The sequence below is a fragment of the Gymnoscopelus microlampas genome (assembly GCF_963454915.1).
Source record: "Gymnoscopelus microlampas genome assembly, chromosome: 3".
NCBI classification, from domain to species: domain Eukaryota; kingdom Metazoa; phylum Chordata; class Actinopteri; order Myctophiformes; family Myctophidae; genus Gymnoscopelus; species Gymnoscopelus microlampas.
The window spans coordinates 15659662-15672161 of NC_139940.1; the positions used below are offsets into that span (position 1 = coordinate 15659662).

The window sequence follows — 12500 nt, forward strand, 5'->3', positions numbered from 1 at the left end:
GTGTATCACACAATAAATGCCCAGTTAAAAATTAGCATGATGTCATGTCACATATCAACATGGTGAAACAGCAACCTGTGTGTATTAGCTGTAAGCACTGTGACACCATGATAGATATTCAGATTTGTTCAGATTTGTTATTGTAGGGATAGCCCTTTCGGGTGCAGCATCTAATTTTCGAGGGGGTCCCATAAAAACATTAGCAACAGACAGATACACACATGCAATACAAGTATACAGATACATTCAAACACAGATAGCTTGCTCACCCTCTTCCACCCACCCCACCAACCACCACATCATCAGCTGTTAAACAACAGAAGAGAAGGAAGGGCACAGTGCAACTACTATCAGTGTATATATCCCAACAGGTACAGTCAATTTAGAAGCATATATAGGCCTACACATTATATGTAGTATCAAGGGAAGTCCTGAGGGATCAGAAGGAGGAAATGGAGCTATGTAGTAGAATGACCTTCGTCCAACCTCTTTAAAGATGTGTGGGACATTAAAGTAAGGATATTGCTAGTGTCTAAGTGAATATGATGATGTATATTGAGCTAATACTGTTTCAAAGAAGGAAGGGCAACTAAAGTAAATGCATTAACGTTTTTGTAATTGCCTTCTTGATTTAGGTTGCAACCAATTGAGTGAGGTGAACATGAGGCAGTGATGAGTTCCATATAGACCTCAAGACGAACCGGCACAAGGAGTCATATAAAACATTAAGAGGCTTAAGATGAGGTTCTGTGGTGGTGTTCTGCATACACAACATCAGCATAATCTATAATAGGAATAGGAATAGGAAGCAACACTTGAGAGATTGTTATTTTCCTAACTTCAAATGAAAAGCAATTAATTGAACGGTAGAGTGAACTCAGGCAACCTAGCTATAGCTACTGTATACATATTATTTTGTTAAAAGAATAGACAGACAGAACGACAGACAGACAGACATAGATTGTCTGCTGTATATCTATGTCTGTCTGTCTGTCTGTCTGTCTGTCTGTCTGTCTGTCTGTCTGCCTGCCTGCCTGCTGTACATCTATGTCTGTCTGCCAGCTGTACATCTATGTCTGTCTGCCAGCTGTATATCTCTGTCTGTCCGTCTGTCTGTCTGTCTGCCTGCTGTACATCTATGTCTGTCTGCCAGCTGTATATCTATGTCTGTCTGTCTGTCTGTCTGTCTGCCTGCCTGCCTGCTGTACATCTATGTCTGTCTGCCAGCTGTACATCTATGTCTGTCCGTCTGTCTGTTTGTTTTGCGGAATGTTGTGGCATATTGTGGAATACACCAACATTAAGGTGAGGAGAGATAAAAAATAAAAATAAAACTAACTCTCCTGCAGTGTTCACTGCCCCGAGAGGGGATGGGGCGTATGGGAGGGCAATTCTCCTGGACACTATTGGTTGAACGTCTAGGTTGGAGTCTTGTTGTTATGCCAATTACCAAATCCCCCATGTAGCCCCTCCCTGACCAGTGCTGATTGGTCTTGGGTATTAGATGAGTCATCTTGCTTGGTATCTCCCCCAATGACCCCATGTGACCTAGGCAAACATTCAGCAGAATAGAATATCTACAAGTTCATAGATGGAAAAAGAAATGGACCACGTATAGACTTGTTTTTCCCCTTGCACCTAGAGTGCAAGGGTTCTTCTCAGGCCGAGATCCCCCAAAATAATAATAATTGAAATGGGGACCCCCACCCTGACAAGCACTTGGAAACTTATACAATACAGTATTGTATAAGTGTATACAGGGTATCTGCACATTTCTAAAGTTACAATAATGACTTTTAATACCTTTTTAATATACAAGCGGCTTTGTGAGCATGTAGATCAGCAATTTTCAAGTCAAACTAAATATAATGTCTACAATTCCAAGTGCTTGTCAGGGTGGGGGTCCCCATTTCAATTATTATTATTTTGGGGGATCTCGGCCTGAGAAGAACCCTTGCACTCTAGGTCAGAGAAGTGCCATCAGCTGGTCCTCAGTGAGAATGCGGTCCAGACTTGTACCCAAGCATCCCTATTATGGGGTGAACATTTGGTGGAAGTAGCCAGCGTGTTGTGATCTTGTAGATCGGCTATTTTAATATATTTAGTGTACAGCGAAATCAGGAGGGGGCCTAGTATACAGTCCTGGGCTAAGTATATACGGTTTTAGTGATTAACGACCTAACTATGCCGATATCTTCAACAGGGGGTCCGGGACCCCTAGGGGTTCCTCAGAGTTACAGTGTACACAAATCTTTGTGTAAAAGGAACCCCCCCCCCCTATTCTGGGGGGAACATTTGCAGAAAATAGCAGATCTACAAGCCAACAACGCGTGCTGCAAGCTCTCATGGGCATGTAGATCTGCTTTGTTGAAAATAGCCAATCTTCAAGCCAACAACACAGTGCTGCGACACGTGGGCTTGTAGATCAGCTATTTTCGGTTATAGGTTTGGTGTAGAGGGGACACAAGAGCAGACAAAGTATTGAGGGTTAATGTCTGAAAATACACATTATCATGACTCCAACATATGAATAGAAAAGATATGTAAACAAATAAAGAATATTAATTTCCACACCACCGATGAGTGCTGTAAAACAAGTCTATGAATCTATTAAATCTATGAATGAGTTTAATCTGCAACTCAATAAAATTTTTCCTACAATATGTATTGGGGGTCCTTGCTTCATCTCTCTCTCAGCTAAGGGGTCCTTGGTCTGAAAAACAAGTCTATACGTGGTCCATTTCTTTTTCCATCTATGAACTTGTAGATATTCTATTCTGCTGAATGTTTGCCTAGGTCACATGGGGTCATTGGGGGAGATACCAAGCAAGATGACTCATCTAATACCCAAGACCAATCAGCACTGGTCAGGGAGGGGCTACATGGGGGATTTGGTAATTGGCATAACAACAAGACTCCAACCTAGACGTTCAACCAATAGTGTCCAGGAGAATTGCCCTCCCATACGCCCCATCCCCTCTCGGGGCAGTGAACACTGCAGGAGAGTTAGTTTTATTTTTATTTTTCATCTCTCCTCACCTTAATGTTGGTGTATTCCACAATATGCCACAACATTCCGCAAAACAAACAGACAGACGGACAGACATAGATGTACAGCTGGCAGACAGACATAGATGTACAGCAGGCAGGCAGGCAGACAGACAGACAGACAGACAGACATAGATATACAGCAGACAATCTATGTCTGTCTGTCTGTCGTTCTGTCTGTCTATTCTTTTAACAAAATAATATGTATACAGTAGCTATAGCTAGGTTGCCTGAGTTCACTCTACCGTTCAATTAATTGCTTTTCATTTGAAGTTAGGAAAATAACAATCTCTCAAGTGTTGCTTCCTATTCCTATTCCTATTATAGATTATGCTGATGTTGTGTATGCAGAACACCACCACAGAACCTCATCTTAAGCCTCTTAATGTTTTATATGACTCCTTGTGCCGGTTCGTCTTGAGGTCTATATGGAACTCATCACTGCCTCATGTTCACCTCACTCAATTGGTTGCAACCTAAATCAAGAAGGCAATTACAAAAACGTTAATGCATTTACTTTAGTTGCCCTTCCTTCTTTGAAACAGTATTAGCTCAATATACATCATCATATTCACTTAGACACTAGCAATATCCTTACTTTAATGTCCCACACATCTTTAAAGAGGTTGGACGAAGGTCATTCTACTACATAGCTCCATTTCCTCCTTCTGACCCCTCAGGACTTCCCTTGATACTACATATAATGTGTAGGCCTATATATGCTTCTAAATTGACTGTACCTGTTGGGATATATACACTGATAGTAGTTGCACTGTGCCCTTCCTTCTCTTCTGTTGTTTAACAGCTGATGATGTGGTGGTTGGTGGGGTGGGTGGAAGAGGGTGAGCAAGCTATCTGTGTTTGAATGTATCTGTATACTTGTATTGCATGTGTGTATCTGTCTGTTGCTAATGTTTTTATGGGACCCCCTCGAAAATTAGATGCTGCACCCGAAAGGGCTATCCCTACAATAACAAATCTGAACAAATCTGAATATCTATCATGGTGTCACAGTGCTTACAGCTAATACACACAGGTTGCTGTTTCACCATGTTGATATGTGACATGACATCATGCTAATTTTTAACTGGGCATTTATTGTGTGATACACCAACATTAAGGTGAGGAGAGATTTTGTTACTGTGCTAAAAAAAAGTCTAACCAATTTATACATTTCCTGTAAGCTTGTCTAGTTTTAATTGTTGATATATTATTGTGATAGCTATAGCCTATAACAAGGGTTCCCAAACTTTTCAGGCCGTGACCCCCCAAAATAATCCCCAAAAAAAGGAGTTGAGATCCACAGATAAATACATTGCAAAAATAGCAGATCTACAAGCTCAAAACCCCTCGCATTTGTGAGCTTGTAGATCGGCTATTTTCACAATATTTGCCTCTTTCTTAGGTCATATTTGACAATTTGTATAGTTTTATTTTATAATATTATAATATTTTTTATAGTAAAGTTTTTTTCTTTTTTCGATTTAGAGGTTTAAAAATGTCTTAAAAGTCCTTAAACTATCACTTTAGAAATGTGAAGATACCCTGTATACGCTTATACTGTATTTTACTGACTGACTGACTACCAGGGAAATTAGGGCACAGCATGTGAACATACTTAGAGGTAATCGGCGCACTGCACAGAGACCGGGAGGAGTTTTATTTATTTTAAATGTATATTCAAAATAATTAAGTAGCGCAATTTCAACAGCACAAATTAGAGCACAAGCACAAAGCATGAGATTTTTTTTATACAGGGGGCATTTACAATTACAATTTTGAGGTATTTTTTACTTTACTGGAGTATTTCCAGTTCGCAGTACTTTTACTTCTACTCCACTACATCTCAGAGGCAAATATTGTACTTTCACTCCACTACAATTATTTGAAAACTTTAGTTAGGCCTACTACTAGTTACTTTGCAGATATACATTATTATATTATAAAAACCATACGTTAAACATTTAAGCCCTATTGTATACATAATGGTGCCACCTGCTGGATTGTGTAATAACTGCAGCCCACGGGGAGGGGGGGGGGTGATACACACAATTCAATTCAATTCAATTCAAAGGGCTTTATTGGCATGAGAAAACATACGTTTACATTGCCAAAGCAAAAAGCACAATACAACAATACAGCAATACAATCAAAACAAAAAATATACATTTGAAAGTCAGAATCTTCAATAGATCAATTTCTATGTACCAAGATCACTGGGTGCAAATATAGTGCAGGAATATACACAATGATTCGTCTTTAGGGTGGTTGTGTTCCGGTCGATATCCTTCTCCTATCACAGCAGCTCACGAATCTTGCTGCTGTGTTTGCACATTGTTGTACTTCGCCCAGCAGATATGGGAGTTTTTTGTCATTGGTCATGTTTTCAAAATCTCTGTGTGTGGTTGTAATCTGTGGGAAGTATGTGTCTCTGATGTCTTGGTACAATGGACAGACGGTTAGGAAGTGTAGCTCGGTTTCCACTTCCTTTTGTGTGCAGTGGGTGCATAGTCTGTCTTCTCTCGGGATACAGGTCTGCCTGTGACGACCTTTCTCGATCGCAAGACTGTGCTCACTGAGTCTGTACCTAGTTAAGATTTTTCTTTGTTTTGGGTCGGTCACGGTGCTCAGGTATTCTGCCACTGCGTATTCTCTGTTTAGGGCCAGATAGCATTCTAGTTTACTCTGCTTTTGTGTTGCTTCTTTCCAATGTGTCAGGTAGTTTTCCTTTTGCTGTTTTATAATTTTGTTTGGTCCGATGGGTTTTCTATCTCGTGGCTCTGTTTGTGTTTGTGCCCGGAGTTCCATGGCCAGCTGGCTGAGGGGGCATCTCTCTAGAGTTTCGCTGTGTGTGAGTGCTTTGTTATGGAGTGCATCTAGGTCGCTTTCTTTTAGGTGGTTGTAGAACTTAAGTGCTCTCTTTTTTATTTTGATTATGAGTGGGTATCGTCCTAGTTCTGCCCTGCATGCATTATTTGGTGTTTTTCGCTGGGTACGGAGAATGGATTTGCAGAATTCTGTGTGTAGGGTCTCGGTTTGGTGTTTATCCCATTTTTCAAGGTCATGGTTTGCTAATGGTCCCCAGATCTCACAACCATAGAGGGAAATTGGTTCTATCACAGAGTCCAGTATTTTAAGCCAGGTTTTAATTGGGATGTCTATTTTGATGTTTCTTTTGATAGCATAGAATGCCCTTCTTGCCTTGTCTCTCAGGTCCTTTACAGCTTGGTTGTAGTTCCCTGTGCTGCTGATGTTTAGGCCAAGGTAGGTATAGTTTTTTGTTTGTTCTAGTGGGATCGTATTTAGGAAAAATTGATGGTTTTGGCGGCTGGATCTTTTTTGAAATATCATGATTTTAGTCTTAGTTAGGTTCACTGTCAGGGCCCATGTCTGTGAGAATTTGTGTAGGAGATCAAGTTGCTGCTGTAGTCCTTCCTTGGTTGGGGACAGCAGCAGCAGGTCATCTGCGAAAAGTAAGCATTTGATTTCTGTGTTTGCCAAGGGGATGCCTGGAGCTGTAGACTGTTCTAACGTTTTTGCTAACTCGTTGATATATATGTTGAAGAGTGTTGGACTCAGGCTGCATCCCTGTCTAACTCCTCGGCTTTGGGGGAAAAAGTCTGTGTGCTTTTCGCCTATTTTAACTGCGCATTTGTTGTTTGTGTACATTGATTTTATGATGTCATAGGTTTTCCCCCCTATGCCACTTTCCAATAGTTTGTACATCAGACCCTCATGCCAAATTGAATCGAATGCTTTTTTGAAGTCGACAAAGCAGGAGAATAATTTGCTTTTGTTTTTGTTTATTTGGTTGTCAATTAGGGTGTTTAGAGTGTAAATGTGGTCTGTTGTGCGATATTTTGGTAGAAAGCCAATTTGTGATTTGCTCAGGACATTGCTTTCTGTGAGGAAGTTTAGGATTCTGTTGTTGAGGATCATGCAGAGGATCTTTCCGAGGTTGCTGTTTACACAGATCCCACGGTAGTTATTTGGGTCATATTTGTCTCCACTTTTGTGGAGTGGCGTTATCAGCCCTTGATTCCATGTGCTGGGGAAGATCCCAGAGCTCAGCACTATATTTAGGAGTTTTAGTATGGCCATTTGGAATTTGAGGTCGGTGAATTTTATCATTTCATTTAGAATACCGTCTGCCCCACAGGCCTTCTTGGTTTTAAGTGTTTTTATTTTGTCTTGTAGTTCTTTTAGGTTGATTTGGGAATCTAGTGGATTCTGGTAGTCTTTTACGGCTGACTCTAGGTTTTGTAGTTTATCTTTTATTTGTTTTTGCTCTTTGTTTTTCTCGATTGGGCCAAAGAGGCTAGAAAAATGATTCACCCATATATCTCCATTTTGGATGGGTAGTTCGTCCTGTTTTAGTTTATTAAGTCTGTTCCAGTTTTCCCAGAAGCTGTTTGTCTGTATGGAATCTTCGATATCTTGCAGTTGGTTTCTAACATGTTGATCTCTTTTTTCTCTTACTGTGTTTTTGTATTGTTTCAGTGTTTCCCCATATTGGAGACGTGTGTTGTGATTGTCTGGGTCTCTGTGTTTTTGGTTTGATAGTTTCCTTAATTTTTTCCTGAGATTAATGCAGTCATTATCGTACCATTTGTCATTTTCAACTTTTTTTCTGGCTTTCCTGTTTGATACTTTTAAGTTTGCTAGTGAGGCTGTTAGTTCAAATATATGATTGAGGCCTTCTACTGCCCTGTTTACACTTTCACTGTTTTCTTCAAAGGTTTTTTCTAGGAAATGATCCAGTTGTGATTGGACTTGTCTTTGCCTAATAGCATTTTGGAAAGCTTCTGCGCTATGTTCATTCCATTTGTAACGTTTTCTTATAGTATGTAGTTTGTTTGGCGTTTGTTCTTTGTGTCTGTGTGTTGATCTGTTTAGATAGGCTGTGATTCTGTTGTGGTCTGACAGGGGTGTTTGCGGGCTGACTGTGAAGGCTTTGAGCGATGCTAGGTTTATGTCCGTGATAAAGTAATCTACCGAGCTGTTTCCCAGGGATGAGCTGTATGTATATCTACCGAAGGAGTCCCCTCGGAGTCTACCGTTAACAATGTACAGACCCAGTGAGCGACAGAGCTGTAGCAGTTGTGACCCATGTTTGTTTGTTGTTTTGTCGTGATTGTATCTCGGGGGACATGTTGGGGAGCTGATGTTTCCCCCTCCTGGTAGGTGTTTGTTTCCCTGTGGGTTGAGGGTGTCAGGCCCTTGTCCTGTTCTGGCATTTAGGTCTCCACAGATTACAATGTGACCGTGTGCCTGGAAACGGCTGATATCCTCTTCTAGTGTGGGGAAAAAGTCCTCTGTATAGTAAGGGGATTCAATTGGGGGGATGTAGGTGGCACACAGGTAGACATTTTTTTCGGTTGTGGTAAGTTCCTTGTTTATTTCTAGCCAGATGGAAGATGTTCCAGTTTTGACTAGCTTAATGGCGTGGACTAGTTCTGATTTGTACCATATTAGCATACCTCCAGAGTCCCTTCCCTGGGTGACTCCTGCCAGCTTTGTAGATGCTACCACAAGTTCTCTGTAGCCAGTAGGACAGCCAGTGGGGCCGTCCCCTTTGTGCCATGTCTCTTGTAGAACAATGATGTCTATGTTTGCAATCTCTTTGGCAAAGTCTGTGGTTCTGCTCTTGATGCCAAGGGCAGTCGACCTCAAACCTTGTATATTCCAGGATGATATAGTGAGTGATTTGTACTCCATTGTTCACATTGTTGTTACATTCCAGGGGTTCTGCCCTGGGCCCATGCTGTGTAGAAATCCCTGAACATTTGCTCGATACTGTGTGTGCTTGGGATGGCTCTGGTCACCGCCTGTGCGTATGTGTATGGTTGGAGAGGGAGGGGGAGAGTGGGTGGTGGTGAGGCTGGTGCAAGAGTGTATGGGATGGACATCAGTGGTGTGGGTGTGCTGTGTGTGGGATGAGGTCTGGGTGGGGCAGTGAGGATAGGCCTCAGGGGTGTGGTTGGGCCACCCTGTTGTGTGGCATGGGGTCTGGATGGAGCGGAGAGGTGTCTAGGAGAGGGTCTGCTAGGTTGATAGGGGTGGTGACGTCTAGTAGAGTGTCCTCTGGGTGTAGGATGTTGTCCACGATGGTTGCGTGTGTAGGGTGTTGTGTCTGTAGGATAGTCGCGGTCGAGTGCTATGTCCTTCAGGCTCTTTGCAAAGGTTGGAATTTCAGCCTTGCGGATGTGTACCTCGTCGTGTAGGCTTCCCTTGTGTAGGGTTGGGTGTTCTGCGAAGTGGACCTTACTCTTCCTTGCACAGATTCTGGAGGTCTGTGCGTTGATTTCGTTGATGTAGTCGTATTCGACGTCGCCTCTGTGTAGCAGTGCCGAGATGACTACTTTTGCGTTGGGAAATGTTGAGGTGGCTTTCTCTATCATTCTCTTGGTAGACGTAACCATCTCGTAGTTTTCCTGTACCCATATGTCGTTTGTGCCCGTGTGAATTATTATGTGGCTGGGGGAGCCCAGCCGGTCCCTTGTCAACAGCTCCATCGCACGTGCTGTGTTTCGACATCTGATGAGTTCAACTCTGTGCTTTGGGAAGAGCTTTTTTGCATCAATGTATTTCCCATTTGAGTCAGTCAGGAGTACAATTTCTGGCTGGCGGTTTTCTGGAGGTGTAGCAGCGGGGGTGGGTTGGGGTGAGTCCTCTTCTTGAACGATCACTTGGGAGACTTGGTTTTGAGGCACTGGATGATCAAGGGTATCTGCTATTTCTAACCCTCCCTGCTGATTGCTGGTTGGACTTGCTTCCCTTTCAATCTCTCTCCTGGGTTGCCCTGTTTCCTTTTCTGTCATTCTCCTTAGCTGCTCTGTGTATTTTCTCATACTTTCCCTAGTCTCTGCTATTTCCTTTTCCTGTGTTTCTCTTAGCTTTGCTAGCTCCTTTCCCATGTTTTCCTTTAGCTGTCTTATCTCCTTTCCCATATGTTCACGAAGCTGTACCAACTCCTGTCTGAGCTTCAACTCACTGTCTTGGAGCCTTTTCACCTGTATTTTAAGCCCACTCTCTTCCTGTTCCTTTGTGGCACTAACCCTGGGAGCTGGGAACTCCAACAGCTGTTGCTCCATCTGAACCTGTCTAAGTTCTAGGCAGTGGAATTTTTCAGCCAAATTGGTAAGCAGGTTTGGCTCTATGGTGTGACCTTTTGTGGTACTGGTTTGTGGGGGTGGGCTCTCTACTGTGTCTAGATGTGTGGATGTGGCTATGTGTGTGCTGTTTGGAGTGCCTTTTTGTTTTGCCATCTCCCTGATTTTGGTGAAGTCATTCTGTATGGGTGTTCTGTTCCCCTGGATTGTTACTTTTCCAGAGTTGAAAATGTTTACAGTGGTGGTTCCTTCCTCTGAGTGCATTTTAAGGCTACATCCCTCAGTCAGCTGTGCCTTTTTTATCTCTGTGTAGTGCTCTTGTATGGCTTCAATCCATGCTTGAGGGCTATGTGTGAGAAAGATTAGGTTTGTTATAACCTTCTTTGCGTTACAGTCTGCATAAAGTGTCTCTATGTTATTTGTCAGGAGTTCAGTCCTGTAAATCTCCTTTTCTTTAATGGCTTTTGCTTGGGTTGGGTATTCAATTAGAATTGGTGTTGTGTCGTGGGTTGGTGTTGTGGGTGTGTGTGCTGTTAATGGGTCAGTTGCCATGGTTTCCTTTGTTCAGGGTCACACCTGGCTCGCCTAGCTTCACACCTATCTAGCTGGCCCCTGTCTAACACCCCTCCCCCAGTACGTTCCTTTGTTATGCTACTGCTCCCACTACTTCTGATACTGCTACTAGTATATTTGTTTAAATGTTTTAAACTGTTCCCATGCAGTTTACTACAATTTCTACAGTATTCTATTTTACTACAGTCTTGCAACAATCTTACTACACTTCAGTTACTACACTACACTTGCTACACTTCAATATCTCTAGACTAGAGTTCTGCAATGAATCTCCAAACTGTAGGCGTACTTACTCAAGTTATTTGTGTCTTTTCTGGTAAAGAGCAAGTTTTAACTCCAAATGTTTTGTTGAGTGGTAAAGTTGTTTTATTCCTTGTTGTCCTTGTTGTCCTTGGTAGATACTTTTTGGTCTTTGTGAAAAGTGTTGAAAGTATTTCACAAAAGTCTTTAAAAAGTTTTCCAGGAATACAAAGTTCAGGAGCTCAGGAGCTCTGCAGGAGCACAACCTTCCACCTCGACAGTCAGCCGTCACACACGACGTACTGTTTACACGCGATGCACTGTTTTTGCAAGTGACGCTAGCCTCAGACTGGACAAAAATACGTCACAAATGACACGCGGCCACAAGTTGAAAGGAGGAGTCACACAAGTGTAGAAATGAGATCCACAAGCGTAATGTGTGCGTCACTTGTAAAAGGCGATCCACAAGCTGAAAGGAGGAGAAGTCACACACGTGTAGAAATGAGATCCACAAGTGTAATTCATGCGTCACTTGTAAAAGCAATCCACACATGTGTAAACAACAACTCGTAGTTACAGAGCTCGATTTTTTTTACTTGCAGATACCAGAAAACACAAGTGAAGCAGTCAAAACATTTGTGAATTTATTTGCGAGTTATTAGCCATAAAAATTATTTGCCAGGTGTTAATTACAAAGTTGGAGAGGGAGGAATTGGACATTATTGCGCAAATGTGTGTTTGTGCTTCAGTTGTAAAAAGCAGGCAAGCAGGTTGTAAAATGCAGGCGACAAATGTGTAAATAATAACTCGTAATTACAGAGCTTGATTTTATATTTACAATGCTGATTTTTTTTTGTGAGCACACTACAATATACGAGTGAGGAATGCAGAATATTTGCGAGGTTAAAAAAAATACAAGTGAGGAATGCAGAATATTTGCGAGGTTAAAAGAAAATACGAGTGACCAATGGAAAATATTTGCGACGTTTGAAAATATCTTTGCAAACAATAAAGTCCAGTAAATACTTCCATACATTTAATTCCCATAGCCAGCGGCAGGCAGACAGAGTCAACCACCAAAGGTTAGTTTGTTCTGTGTTTGGAATAAGGACGTTAATGACCTCCTCACCCTCTATGTAGAATCATACCAGTTGGACTTGGACCTATATAATAAATATAGACACATAGGCTACCAACAAAAAAACAGTTTTCATGTTGTCCAAGGACAGGTAGCTTGGCTTCTGTCGAAAAATGTCTCTTTTAGTACCTTGGTATTATCACCCTGACAGACAGCACCATATTGTAAGTAAAAGCACTTGACCCCTGAGGTCCATTTTTTTTCACTCTCTGGGTTGAATTAACACTTTTTTTGATTTTGCAGTGCAAGTAGGTTTAGTAAAGCTCCAGCACTGCTTGTTATCAGCTATTTCCTCTTTACTCTTTAATCTCCTTCCCAGACATGAATGATAATATGGCATGTTTTTGTTTCGTATCTAATGTAGTTCTGGTTGATGTCTGCTACTTTAC

General features: G+C 41.8%; 1 protein-coding gene across 1 annotated transcript in view; it reads right to left on the minus strand.

Moving 5' to 3' along the window:
* Positions 1 to 12500, minus strand: part of znf804b (zinc finger protein 804B) — a gene marked incomplete at both ends in the record, with an annotated part of 112153 nt that overhangs the window by 99206 nt on the left and 447 nt on the right. The window lies entirely within an intron of this gene.